Here is a 13,702-nt window from a genome sequence, read left to right as displayed (position 1 = left end):
CCTTCTGCCTTCAGTCTGAAGCCCAGATCCAGGGAGAAAATCAGCTGGCTTTGGTCAAGCACTACAAAAGGCTGAAAACTCTCAAATCCTGTTGGTGCAAGTTGTCATTCTGGCAGGTCTCTGGTGCTCTTGGCTCGAATCTCTTGGCTTCGTGCTGTTGTCCACTTTTGCAAAGCTTTCTGACATCTTGAAAAGATCAGCCCACTGTCTTCAGTTTATAATGTATTTCAAAAACCTGGTTCCTCAACTGCACAAAAGTAAAGCTTAGCTTTCAAAAACAGAAAGTAGGGATTTGCATGTTTGCCTGAACAGACATCTGGGCTTTCTCCTTCTCCAGATTTGCTTTCTCTTAAAACTTTATTAGGGGCCTCTGTTTGACTGCCAGAGAAGACTTCAATTTCTGAGGAAGAGTTCTAAGCAGGTAACCACTTGCTGAGTTGATTCCAAATCCTTCTCTACATAAGACACAAGCCTACATTTGTGTTCTGTACCAGCCTGCTACCGGCCCTGCAGAAAAGGCAGGGACAACCCCTTTTACAAGAAGGCAAGAGGCTGGAATTACGCCTGCCAAATTTATTGCTACAAAAACAAATAGAACAAGACACAAACCAAGAAACAGGAGCTTTTCAAGCGGTTGCCTTCAGCAAACCAGCCCTCCCACGCATTCCCCTTTTATACAGTTCAGGGCGTGGCTTCTCTCTGCCTCCTTCCGAGGAGCCCCATTGCCTTCCTCTGTTTACTCCTGATTGACTGCCTCCTGTGTCGGGCGTCCTTGAACAGGGCCAGCTGTGGGTCATCTTCATCCACGCTGTCAGGCTCACACAGCTGGGTCTGCGTCGTGACCAGATGAGAGGGGCCTGGCTGAGGACTCTCATCAAGCTCTTCAACACCCCCCTCCTCCTCCTCTTCTGAATCGTCCGACCCAACTGCCGAACCCACAGGCTGACCCTGAATCACAACACTTTGTCTCCATAGTGTGAGTATCTTTGTATCTATTAAAAAGCCACTCTACCCTTCTATCTCACTAAGGAAACTTCACACCTTTCTTCTGGAGTTCAAGTTAGCAATATCACCACAACTTACGTGTAATTGTTTGTTTAGAATTTGGATTTTGCAGTATGCGATAATAAGAATTGAGCACCCCATAAGTTCTCTTAGAAATGGAATGTAAATCCGGATTTGTGATTGGGGGGTAATCAATGGTCAAGGAACAAGGCAACTCAAAGATTCTGAGAGATTTGCAGCATGTCCTTCATGTTAAAGCTTTATTTTCAAGTTAACTTTCCCAGATGTGGTAGGAGAAATCAGGTGGTTTGCTAAGATAACCATGAGTAAATTCGAAGAAGGCTGGAGACTTTTGGAAGACTCTACAAGTACAGATGGGACAATGCATTACCTTTGGCCACCTTGTAACAAAAAAAAGAACACCTTGTATATTTCTCTGAAATTCTTTTCTCCTTTGAAAGTTTTTCAAAATAAATTTTGCTTTCATCAAGTGAATGATGCATAATAGCTCCCAGGAAGCTGGAAAGGTAAAGTTTAACACATGTATGTTTCTCTTTGGGCAACAGCAGATTTTTTAAAAAGTTTCCCAATTACTAACCAGATTTAGCTTTTCCAATTCTGCCAAAATCAGCCAGAGAATGTCAGCTAACTCTATCCAAATACATACACAATTGCCCTATATATATATAGTTCCAACTGTAGTTTCTCATGCTAAACCCAAAACTGTAAGAATAACTTGAGGAACAGAGGGAAGAGCTGTAACCAAGACAAACAATCAAATAAAAGAAATTTGAGTCCAAAGCAGAAATATAATTAATATAACTATATTATAATTTGAGAAAATGTATCAGATTTCTTAAAGAGAATAGAATAGAATAGAATAGAATAGAATAGAATAGAATAGAATAGAATAGAATAGAATAGAATAGAATAGAATAGAATAGAATAGAATAGAATAGAATAGAATAGAACTGGAAGGGACCTTGGAGGTCTTCTAGTCCAGCCCTCTGCTCAGGGAGAAGGAAGACTCATTTAGACTTCCAAGATTCTGTTACCGATACTAATTTTTGTTTGTTTCTGTGTTTTTATCCTTTTGTGTCAGTATTTACTCCTGGTGACTGCCTAAGCAAGTCCCTACAATTTTCTTGGCAAGATTTCAGAAGTGGTTTGCCATTGCCTCCTTCTGAGAAGGAATGGCCCAAAGTTCCCGAGATGATTTGGTGCCTAAAGCAGGACTAGACTCGTTGTCTCCTGGTTTCTAGTCTAGTTCTTTAGCCACTACATGAAATTGGATCTTAATGTAACTGTACAATAATACTAGTAGGGGCATTCATAATTTTGGTTTCCTAGTCAGGTCCACCTGGAAGGGTTGAGAAATGCCAGTAGCATTGCAGAAGGTCAAGGGAGCAATTGATGAAAGCAGCTGTGTGCCATTTTGACGAAAGCTCTGTTCCCTTTGTACTTGAGATGTGGTGATGAGGTCACGTATGAATGGAGCAAAGTTTGTACACTGGATCTTACAGGTGCTTTTGTCCCACATTGTAAATCAGGGCTTCCTGATTCTCTGGATTTGATTGGGAAGGTGCAGTGGAGAGATGGGGGGGGGAACGTGCAGAGGAAGAATCTTAGTGAGACAAGAATATATTGTCAATGGGTTTTTTATCTTAGAAAAAAGGATGATTTAGTAGAGTCTAATGGCGAGAATCCAGATACATTGGAAGAGAGCATGTTTTCAGATAACTGGATAGTAGAATTGGTGACCACAGCTATGCAGTGTTTCAGTTTTGAAGACAAAAAGAAGCACATGACTACTCATGTAACACCCAATCTGCAGCTTCTTAAAGCACCTGCATCTTTTCCTGGCATCATGCAGTTATCTTCCACGGCTATGCATAATCTCAGATAAATATCACTTTGGTTTAAGGGGGTGCAGACAGGTGCTACAGGAGCACATTTGTATGCTCGAAGGCTTTTTTTTTGCCTTTAAATCTGAAATGGAGTATAGCTCTGTTGACTATCCCAAGTAGTGAGAGTTATGGATAGACTTTAAAAGGGGAAGAGTGGACTAGCTAGCACATTGGGGAAAAGGGAAAAGTTGAGATGATAAGTGGATGCGGAGTGGGTAGGTTTAGAAATTTAGGAATTGGGCCTTTGAATTTTTGGGGTGTAAATTGGCCCAGGTGATAGCCGATTTGAGATTATGGAGCAGGCTGTAGGACAGACAGTAAATGACTGACGGAAAAGAAGGGAAAGGAAATCTTAACTAGTGGTAGGTTGCCATTGCAAAGTATAACTGAAACCTGAAAGATGTTCCCCAGCTATTGTTCCTGAGCATGTTGGTGCTATTAGATAAGTGGACTCGCAAGTAGTTGTGTCAGCATCATTGTATCATGAGTCACGGCTGCTGGAAGCTCCTGGAAAAATGTGGCACTACCATTTGAAGCAGAGTGGCCAACATGTCTGAATCAAAGCTAGAAGATGAGTCAGGATGGAGATTTATGAAGGCATGAGTCCTTGGACAAGGTCCTCCACTGAAGCAACAATTCCCTCAATCAAAGGAATGAGAAAGTCAGCAAAAGACACTGTAATCACCAGAACTATGGCAGCAGTCTTTGTTAGGAGACATTGGGATAGCAAAATTGATTTCAGGTTTTGTTCCCCAGGATCTACAGAGGGCAAGGGCAGAACTGTAGTTGGAGGCAGCTGATACCTTCCAGGAAAGAATATGGAAGTGGGTCACCTTGAATTGACTGAGCACCCTCCATATCTCAGGGATTATAATACTGTTTGCATATTCTGGAACTTGTTATCTAGAGAAGGCTGAATTCATTAGAGCTAGATTGTATTCCATTAAAATACACAATGCTTGTTCTTGGTCCTTATTTGTTGTTGTTAGCTGCGAAGTTGTGTCCAACCCATCAAGACCCCATGGACAACATTCCTCCAGGCCTTCCTGTCCTCTACCATCTTCTGGAGTCCATTTGAGCTCACGCCTACTGCTTCAGTGACTCCATCCAGCCACCTCGTTCTCTGTCGTCCCCTTCTTCTCTTGCCCTCAACCTTTCCCAGCATTAGGCTCTTCTCCAGTGAGTCCTTCCTTCTCATTAGGTGGCCAAAGTATTTAAGTTTTAGCTTCAGGATCTGGCCTTCTAAAGAGCAGTCAGGGTTGATCTCCTCTAGGACTGACCAGTTTGATCACCTTGCAGTGTTCTCCAGCACCATAGTTCAAAGGCCACAATTCTTTGGCGCTCAGCCTTTCTTATGGTCCAACTTTCACAGCCATACATTGCAATTGGGAAGACCATAGCTTATTACCATTATGTTAATTTATTTCCTGGAGGGCCAAATACAAACATTCTTGTTATTAATTTATTATAGACAGTTATTATAATGTTTATAAATATCTCAGCCCCATCTTCTAAATAGTGTCCAGGCCTTCACACCCGAACAGATTACCTTCAAATTTTACCTTCTGGCAAAGGCCAATGTGTTTACAGGTGAACTGCAAATGAAATTGAGCCAACTTATAGTTTATATTTTAGCTTATTGTTTGGAAATGTGAAATGAACAACGTCAAACTTTTCATCAGTGAAGCTTTAATCTGCAACCAGGCAAAACCCAGACATATTGGCTGAGTTTTTTTGATCAAGACTTGCTTGAAATGCAAAATGTAAAGATATGTTTGGAGGGGGGAAGATCTTCAGAACTGAAAACTATAAAAAATATGGCAAAGATTTCTCAGTTAATCCATGTCTCTATATTTCATGTAGTGAATTATAGTCAACTTTATTTATCCCATATGACTGTATATGTTTGATCAGCTTTACTGACTTTTGCATTATGAGATGCATTAGATTTCAAGTTTCTTAATCCCCATCAAAAGGCCATGCTGGTTAGGAATTATGAGCTATGGGATGCTGCGCATTGGAAAGAAATAGAGAAAGCTAATTTAAGACACCAGATCCTGAGCACATATACAATTTATGCTTAGAAGTATAAATAGATACATTTCATTTATTCTTTAGAAGGATATCCATCCATTTTACAATGCAAGAATTTTGTCCACAGTCTCATCTATTGTGGTGCAAGGAATATTGTTATGGATCCAGGAGTTTGTAGTGCGAGAATCAGAAGGTTGAATTAATAAGATCTTGGTCAGATTCAGCAACAACTTTATATTTTTGTTTGAAGAACAAGAGATCATACTTCAATTTTAATCATATAAGCACTCCAGTTTGAACATCATTAAAGCTTGCCTATCAGTAATAATGGGTAGAGGCATGATAAATGGGTAAAATATTGGTAAATATAAATACTACTCCCGTTATTATTGTATAGTGATGGCACAATTAAAAACATCATGTTTTTCTAACACCTCTTTTGTAAAATATAGTTCTGACCACAGTTCAGTCCTTTGGGGTTCAGGTTTTTATCTGGATGAGTTGCAAAGCCGTTGGGTTTAAATTTGGAGGCAGTAGGGCTCCTTCTGGGGTTATATAACAAAACTATTGGCCTAGTTTAGAGGTAATTGCAGAAACCACCAACATGATATAGGCTCTTTCAATCTCTTTGAAAGCTACTTACCCACCTAGCTCCCACTTCACCAGTCTGTCAATGATCTTCCTACAATTGGAACTGACAACTGCACTCTTGCTTGGGGTGAAACAGGCATGTCAAACTGCCTGCCCACGGGCTGGATGCGTCACATCAAAACCGCGTCCACCCCATTGCTGGCAATGGGGAAAAAGTCATGATCTGTCACGCGACATCACGTGACGTTGTGGAGTTTGACATGCCTGGGGTAGAATAACTCTATTTTTTTTAATAAATTGTGTGTTTTTTTCTCTAAGTGCTCTGGAGGTGCTGTGAAATAAGAGTGTGCCATTTTTTTCCTCAGCTTGGCTGAGCAAGGAGTTAGCACAATTAATTACTGCCTTCTAGAGACCTACTTATAAAGCCTCAATTTATAGAAGGGAAACGTTTAACATTTTGGAACAATGCCTGCTTTAATTGTGCTGTCACACTGCCTCACAATACAAATGCACTTAAACTCCTTTTGAGAATATGCCAGAGTTATAGGACAGGGTATAACTATTATAAAATAAATCAATAAACAAATAATCCCACCATCTGTCCAAAAGACTAGGATTGGGCAAAAAAGGTTGTAAAAACAAGTGTGGTCACTTGATGACCATTCTGTATAAAGACAATTTTTTTGGTCTACGTATATAGTCCTGGATTTCCATAAGTTCTTCCCATTCCAAGTATTAACCAGAGCTGCCCCTGATTAGTCACAAGAAGAGGTCCAATCATCAACCTGCTGCCATTTGGGACTGTTCCAGCAGTGTCTGCAATGTGTGGTCAAACAAGTCAAGATGGCAGCTGCTGCTGCTGATGATGATGATGTTACGCATCCAGTTGTGTCCAACTCTTGGTGATTATGTGGGCCAGGTCTCTCTACATCTCCCAATTTTCCATTTGTTCTTTGAGTTTTTCTATGCTCTAGTATGTGTCAGCTTTGATTATGTCCAGCCATAGTGTTCTTTGGCGGCCTGGTTTCTTTTTACCACTAAGTATTCCAAACACAATTGCTTTCTCCAGTGAATTATCCCACATGACATGGCCAAAGTAAGTGAGATGCAATTTCGTGATTTTTGCCTTCTAGTGATATGTCTGGTGTTATGCACTCCAAGGCTTGATTGTTAGTCATCTTTGCTGTCCAAGGAATACACAGCCTCCTCCAACACCAAAGCTCAAGCAAGTCAATTTTCTTCTTGTCTTTTTTAAGGTCCAACTTTCACAACCATAGGTAGTTCACATAATAGAATGGACTAATTTACATTTGGTTGCCAGGCTGATGTCCATGTTTTTCCATATTCAGCTCATGTTCATCACTGCAGTGTGACCCAGTGCAACCTGACATTTTATTTTGGTGCTGCATTCACCACGTTGAGCTATCTGTGGTCCTAGGACAGTGAATTTTTCCCATGCATTCCATCTCTTCACCGTCAATTTCTATTTTGATATTTCCATTCCTTGCAGTGGTCATGAGCCTGGTAGATGTCAGCTAAAATGGTGCAGTTGAAGCTCTACTTGTTTTTTTTTATTTTTTTATTTATTTATTTTAATTCCATTTATATCCCGCCCTTCTCCGAAGACTCAGGGCGGCTTACAAGCTTAGCAGTATCTGCTGCTAGCTTGACATTTTTCACCTATGTAATGTATTGGGCTTGCTTTGTTAAGGGAACACCACATGGTAATTGCTGGAAGGCTGTTTGAGCAGGGAAGCTAGCTAACAGCTCCCAGCTCCTCAGACAAACCGTCTCCAGCGCTGCTATTGGTTGTCCCTAGGGCGGCAATAGGTTGCTTCAAACCTATTGGCTGCCGCCTAGGGGCCAGGGTATAAATTGCTGCATCTGCAGTCCTGTTCCCCAGTTCAGATCCTGCAAGCAATAAACCATGATCTTTGCTGAACTCACTCACCTCATCTTCATTCCTGTGCAATGAACCCAGTACACAACAACCTATATCCTGCAAATGCTCCAGGACTGCTGTATGATTATTTAATTATTTCAACATTTAAATAGGAACAAAAAGGAAGTCACAAGGCAGGTGCCAATTTCACCTGAGGAAACGGGGGAAAAAAATAACTGAAATAAAGTTTGATCTTCCAGAGCTGCAGAAGGGAGCTGGCTCAGTGAATGGAAGAGGTATTTCATGTACGGCAAGAATGGTTTTTCCTCTGATTTTGAAAAAAAAAAGTTCTTTTAAGAAGCCTGAATTAGAGCTTAGTGAGCTAAATAATTACATGGCAGATTCATATGAACCATTTCAGTATGTAATGGTTGGTCAGAGTTGAAAATTGCCAGAATAGCATTATTTAGATTTAAAAACAAAACAAAACCTCTGAAATTCTCATATTTGCACACTATGGAGGATTCTGGGGAATAACCCACTTGGCCCCCAAAACATTGCAAGTGAACAATACTTTTGGGAGATGCATTTGTTCACACTTAGGAAATCCTGCCAGATCTCCTCACAGCATAAACAAGTGTAGAACTTCTCATGGCTGGTTGGATTAAGCTGGTGTAATTAATGTTTTTCTTCCCTTGTTGTTGAATGATAACTCTTAGCATCTCTTTCCACTGAATGAAAGAATAGGTAAAGGTAAAGTTTCCCCCGCAGGGGCCGGTGCTCATCTCTGTTTCAAAGCCAAAGAGCCAGCGCTTGTCCGAGGACGGCTCCGTGGTCATGTGGCCAGCATGAGTAGACGCCAAAGGCGCACGGAACGCTGTTACCTTCCCACTGTAGTGGTCCCTATTTTTCTACTTGCCTTTTTACGTGCTTTCAAACTGCTAGGTTGGCAGAAGCTGGGACGAGTAACAGGCACTCACTCTGCTACGCGGCACTCGGGATTCGACCCGCCAAACTGCCGACCTTCTGATCAACAAGCTCAGTGTCCTAACCCACTGAGCCACCGCGTCCCTAGGAATGAAAGAATAAATACATTAATTATGTAGTTTATAACACTTGAAGATCCATGCAATATTTACTCCTCTTCCTCTTCATATGTAATAGCCAAATTGACGCTTTTCTGCTTCTAACCACGTATTTTTGTAGTGTTGAAAAAACTTTGTACTACACTGAAAATTGGATTGTGATTTATTTTGATGACATGTACACAAATTCCTAGGCTGCCCACTCTAAAGACTCTGGGCATTGTACAATAAAACACTGTTATTGCCCCATACGTAAAACCATTAAAACTACTTTCAAAGGAGCTGCACTAGTGCTGGTTGTAATAATGGATATATTTATTTTGTTTGAAAAGATTTACCTAGCTATTGTAGTATAACAATAGCGGTGAAAGAGAGAGAAAACTGGCTTTTTGTTTAACTGTTGTCTTCTGTACAAATATGTTGAAACATAGATTTTAATGGTCTCCTAAAATTGTAATACTCAGGGACTGAGCATACTGCAGGGTTTGATTTTTTTGAATCTCCATATTCTTTTGAATCATCTTTAGTACATGGAATCTGACAGACAACAGAAATGGATTCCTTGTGCCATTCTTTTTGCTAAGAGACTTGTTCTTCAACAATGGAAAAATAAATTTATGGCCCCAATGTTACATGTGACATGATCAACTTCCTTATACAATGAAATATTGGCCATTGTTTACAGATAATGTTACATTTATTTATTTATTTATTATTTAAACTTGTATACCGCCCTATTCCCGTAGGACTCAGGGCGGTTTACAGGGAAAAATTAAAAATACATACATACAAAGTTAAAATCGATTAAAACTAAAATTAAATTAAGTCCCTGAATTTAAACTAAAACCCTATTAATAAATAATTAAAACCCCTCAGTCTGGGCCAGACAGCTCAAAAAGCCAAGTTTTCAAATCCCTGCGAAATGAGCGAAGGTCGGGGACAGTCCTAAGCTCCATGGGAAGATGGTTCCAAAGGGCCGGCGCGCCCACAGAGAACGCCCTTCCCCTGGGGATAACCCGCCGGCATTCCTTGATTGGCGGTACCCTAAGAAGGCCCTCCCTGTGGGAGCGCACGGGACGATGGGAAGTTGATGCCGGCAGCAGGTGTTCCCTTAGATAATCCGGACCCAAGCCATTGAGAGCTTTATAGGTCATTACCAGCACCTTGAATCTTGAATCTCACCCGGAGGGCAACCGGAAGCCAATAAAACTTTGCATATGAATATACCCTTATGAGAAGTATTTGTCTCTGTGTGTGTGTGTGTGTGTGTGTGTGTGTGTGTGTGTGTGTGTGTGTGCTCTGTGTGTGTGTGTGTGTGTGTGTGTGTGTGTGGTTTTTTATTGTCTCTTTTTAGTTAAATAAAAGCCAAGTAGGGAGGGTTGTTTTTTTACTATGTCAACTGTGCCTGTACATGAATACCACAGCCTAGAACATTACAGATGCAATACAATATAAATATGAGTGAAATGGGACGACACTCAACAGGAAATGAAATCTAACTTAAGGAAGAGAGGTTTTACAGCCAAGGCATGCCTTAGTGAGCATGGTGAGTCTTATGAAGAAAAATGGATGGCATCTTTACGAAGAAGAGTCAGATGTAAAGTATCCTTTGGAGAGAGGAAGATTGAAGGATTACTTTGGGATGGGTTTGCATGCCAGAGATTTTTCAGCCTGCTTGTTGTTGGCGGGGCGTTTGTGTCTCTCTCTGTGTGCATATATTAAATATGCAGCAAAAAAAGATGATCAATCTTATCTTTACTTTTTTTTCTACTTCCTTTTCTTGGCTCAAGCATTCTTTCCTTCTTTCACCTCTTTCCAGGTTGCTGTGATTTTTGGAAGCTGCTTTACAATAACAGCACAAGTTGTACTGTTTGGGGACCTGGGAATTGAAATCTGCTGTTTCTCCACTGCTGACTGCAGAGGTAAATTCTTTGAAACAGACCCCCAGACATCATTTCTCAATAAAATAATGTATTCCTCTGGGTACCTGAGACAAAGAGCTCAGTTTATGAACATTCTGGCATTCCTAAAAATAAATATCCTGAAACCTTTAAAGGAACGTTTGCTTCTCATTTAGATTATGTATGTTCATAAAAGTTCAAAACAGAACTTATATATATATCCTCATGGTTAACAGTATAATGTAGGGATCCCCAACCCCCAGTTTGTGGACCGGTACCGGGCCGCGGCATGCCAACAACCGGTCCACACAAACAAGCAAAGCCCCATCCATGGAATGCAGGCAGCACACAAAACCACGGCTCTCCAGTCCACAGAAAAACTTTTCACAAAACTAGTCCCTGGTGCCCAAAAGGTTGGGGACCTCTGCTACAATGGATGCAACAGCACATTGAAGACACTTTGTTTTGCTTTTTTCCAGGAGACATCCTGGAATAGAGATGTCACAAATTGTCGTAAGTCTACTTTGATTTTGTTAAATGGTTTCACTACAGAAGCATCATTCTTTGGGCAACCTAATCTTTACCAGCAAGACAAATACTTTTTTATATATATAGCTATGGATTCAGAAAGTAACTTGCCAAAGTAGACAGTAAAATAATGTGGATTTTAAAAGATCCACCCATTCCCTTCACTTGACCTGACTTATGTCCAGAGATCTAGGAACTACTATTCAGTAACACTTGAAGGACCTTAGGTTCTCCATTCCTAGACCAAAAGAATCAAGCTTCAAATAGAAACAGAGCTAATGCTTGATGATTGGTGACCTCTGTGTCCCCTAAGCACGAGGGACTGATTTAGCTCCTATCCCAAAGGTGGGGCAAATGATTGCTTGAGAAAATGCACAATTTAAACATGCCTTCTAACCCTAAGGATGCCTATGGAGAGATAAGAGAGAGAATACAAAGTAAATCATAACATAATTGTTTAACATTCAGTATTCAGTCATGTTCTCACTGAAAGAACACTCTACTTAAAGTAGCTACCAAGTTGCTGGCCCCAATTGTGGTCACTAAATGAGGACTACAGATAGATGGTAGACCAATAGAGACAGACAGAGAGACAGACGGACAGACAGATAGACATGACAGATGATAGAATAGAATAGAATAGAATAGAATAGAATAGAATAGAATAGAATAGAATAGAATAGAATAGAATAGAATAGAATAGAATAGAATAGAATAGAATAGAATAGAATAGAATAGAATAGAATAGAATAGAATAGAATAGAATGGAGCTGGAAGGGACTTTGGAGGTCTTCTAGTCCAGCCCCCTGCTCAAGTAGGAGACACTATACAATTTCAGACAAGTGGCTGTCCAGTCTCTTCTTAAAAACCTCCAGTGATGAAGCAGCCACAACATCTGATGGCAAGCTGTTCCACTGGTTAATTGTCCTCACTGTTAGGCAGTTTCTCCATAGCAAGGGTCTCCAAGCCTAGTTACTTTAAGACTTGTGGACATAGTTGCTTCTCTCCTTGATTAGTTCCACCAATTGTTTCTTGTCCTGCCCACAGATGCTTTGGTAAATAAGTTGATCCCCCTCCTCTTTTTGCAGCCCCTCGAATATTAGAATACTGCTATCATATCCCCCATAGTCCTTCTTTTCTCTAGACTTAAGGTTAAGGTTAAGGTTCCCCCGCACATGTGTGCTAGTCGTTTCCGACTCTAGGGGCCGGTGCTCATCTCCGTTTCAAAGCCGAAGAGCCAGCGCTTGTCCGAGGACGTCTCCGTGGTCATGTGGCCGGCATGACTAGACGCCAAAGGTGCACGGAACGCTGTTACCTTCCCACCGTAGTGGTCCCTATTTTTCTACTTGCATTTTTACGTGCTTTCGAACTGCTAGGTTGGCAGAAGCTGGGACGAGTAACAGGCGCTCACTCTGTCACGCGGCACTCGGGATTCGACCCGCCAAACTGCCGACCTTCAGATCGACAAGCTCAGCGTCCTAACCCACTGAGCCACCGCGTCCCTTTTCTCTAGACTAGCCAAATCCAAATCCTGCAACCATTCTTTATATGTTTTACAGGATTGCCTCTCCAGAATGGTACCAGCCCATCCCACATGCCAATAGGAAGGGGACATTCAGGACTCTTCAGTGAAATAATGCCATCTGTTGGGAACCAGGTGGCCTGCCTTTTCCATTGCAGTCCCTCTCATCTAGAATGATCTCCTCCTTGACATACAGATAGCCCCAGTTCTGCAAACCTTTAGGAAAGCATTAGAAACCTGACTTTTTCCTCAGCCTTTATGGTCAGGACTGGAATCCTGTCAAAAGAATAGTACAACAGTGAGACCCTGGTCATCTATTTTGCATTGTGTTTTTTTGGTTTGGATTATTAGTTGTCTTCCTTTATCTTCTGGTTTATTGTAATCCACCTGGTGAATCACAGCGTTTGAGCTGTGTGGCCATATAAGTGGAATGAATGAATGAATGAATGAATGAATGAATGAATGAATGAGTTGGTGGGGACTTTGGAGGTCTTCTGCTCTTGCTGGATACTCTATATCATTTCAAAAAAAAATGGCCGTCCAATTTTTTTTCTTAAAAACTTCCAGTGATTGAGCACCCACAACTTCTGAAGGCAAGCCATTCTATTGGTTAATTGTTCTCACCATTAGAAAATGTCTCTTTGGCTCTACATTACTTCTTTCTTTGGTTAGTTTCCATCCATTGTTTCTTGTCTTGCCTTCAGGTGCTTTGGAAAATAGATTGACCCCCCTCTTCTTTGTGGCAGCCCCTTAAATATTGGAACACTGCTATCTCAAGTATTGGAACGAACTTTGGAACATATACTGGAATGAATAAATGAACAAAAAAACAAATGAATGTTAAGTAAACTCATAGAAAAGTAGGGCTGGCTCAAAAAATTATGAACAAAATGGAAGCCATCACTTTAGCTGCCTTCGGTTTACAGAAACCAGTCGGGGCAGCCATCAATTTTATTTCAACAGTTCCATCGCAACAGAATATTTTCATTCACTAAGCCAAAAATGGAAAACTATTTTAGATTGCCAGTTAATTACCCATAATAACTGCCATCCGGGAAAATTATCTCAACTTATATAATAGCTCTTTAGAAGGCCAGATCCTGAAGCTAAAACTCAAATACTTTGGTCACCTAATGAGAAGGAAGGACTCACTGGAGAAGAGCCTAATGCTGGGAAAGATCGAGGGCAATAGAAGAAGGGGACGACAGAGAATGAGGTGGCTGGATGGAGTCACTGAAGCAGTAGGT

The 13,702-nt window shown here is 40.9% G+C and overlaps 1 long non-coding RNA gene across 1 annotated transcript; it reads left to right on the top strand.

Moving 5' to 3' along the window:
• Positions 1-658: 658 nt before the first annotated feature.
• On the top strand, positions 659-12,515 carry LOC308668521. Its single transcript, XR_014026545.1, has 3 exons — positions 659-976; positions 10,324-10,426; positions 12,493-12,515. It is a non-coding gene; the product is annotated as an uncharacterized lncRNA (long non-coding RNA).
• The last annotated feature ends 1,187 nt before the right edge of the window (positions 12,516-13,702 follow it).

The sequence above is a fragment of the Vipera berus genome, assembly GCF_964194415.1.
Source record: "Vipera berus genome assembly, chromosome: 5".
NCBI classification, from domain to species: domain Eukaryota; kingdom Metazoa; phylum Chordata; class Lepidosauria; order Squamata; family Viperidae; genus Vipera; species Vipera berus.
The sequence above is the reverse complement of the archived record's forward strand: the minus strand, read 5'-3'. Positions and strand labels throughout refer to the sequence as shown.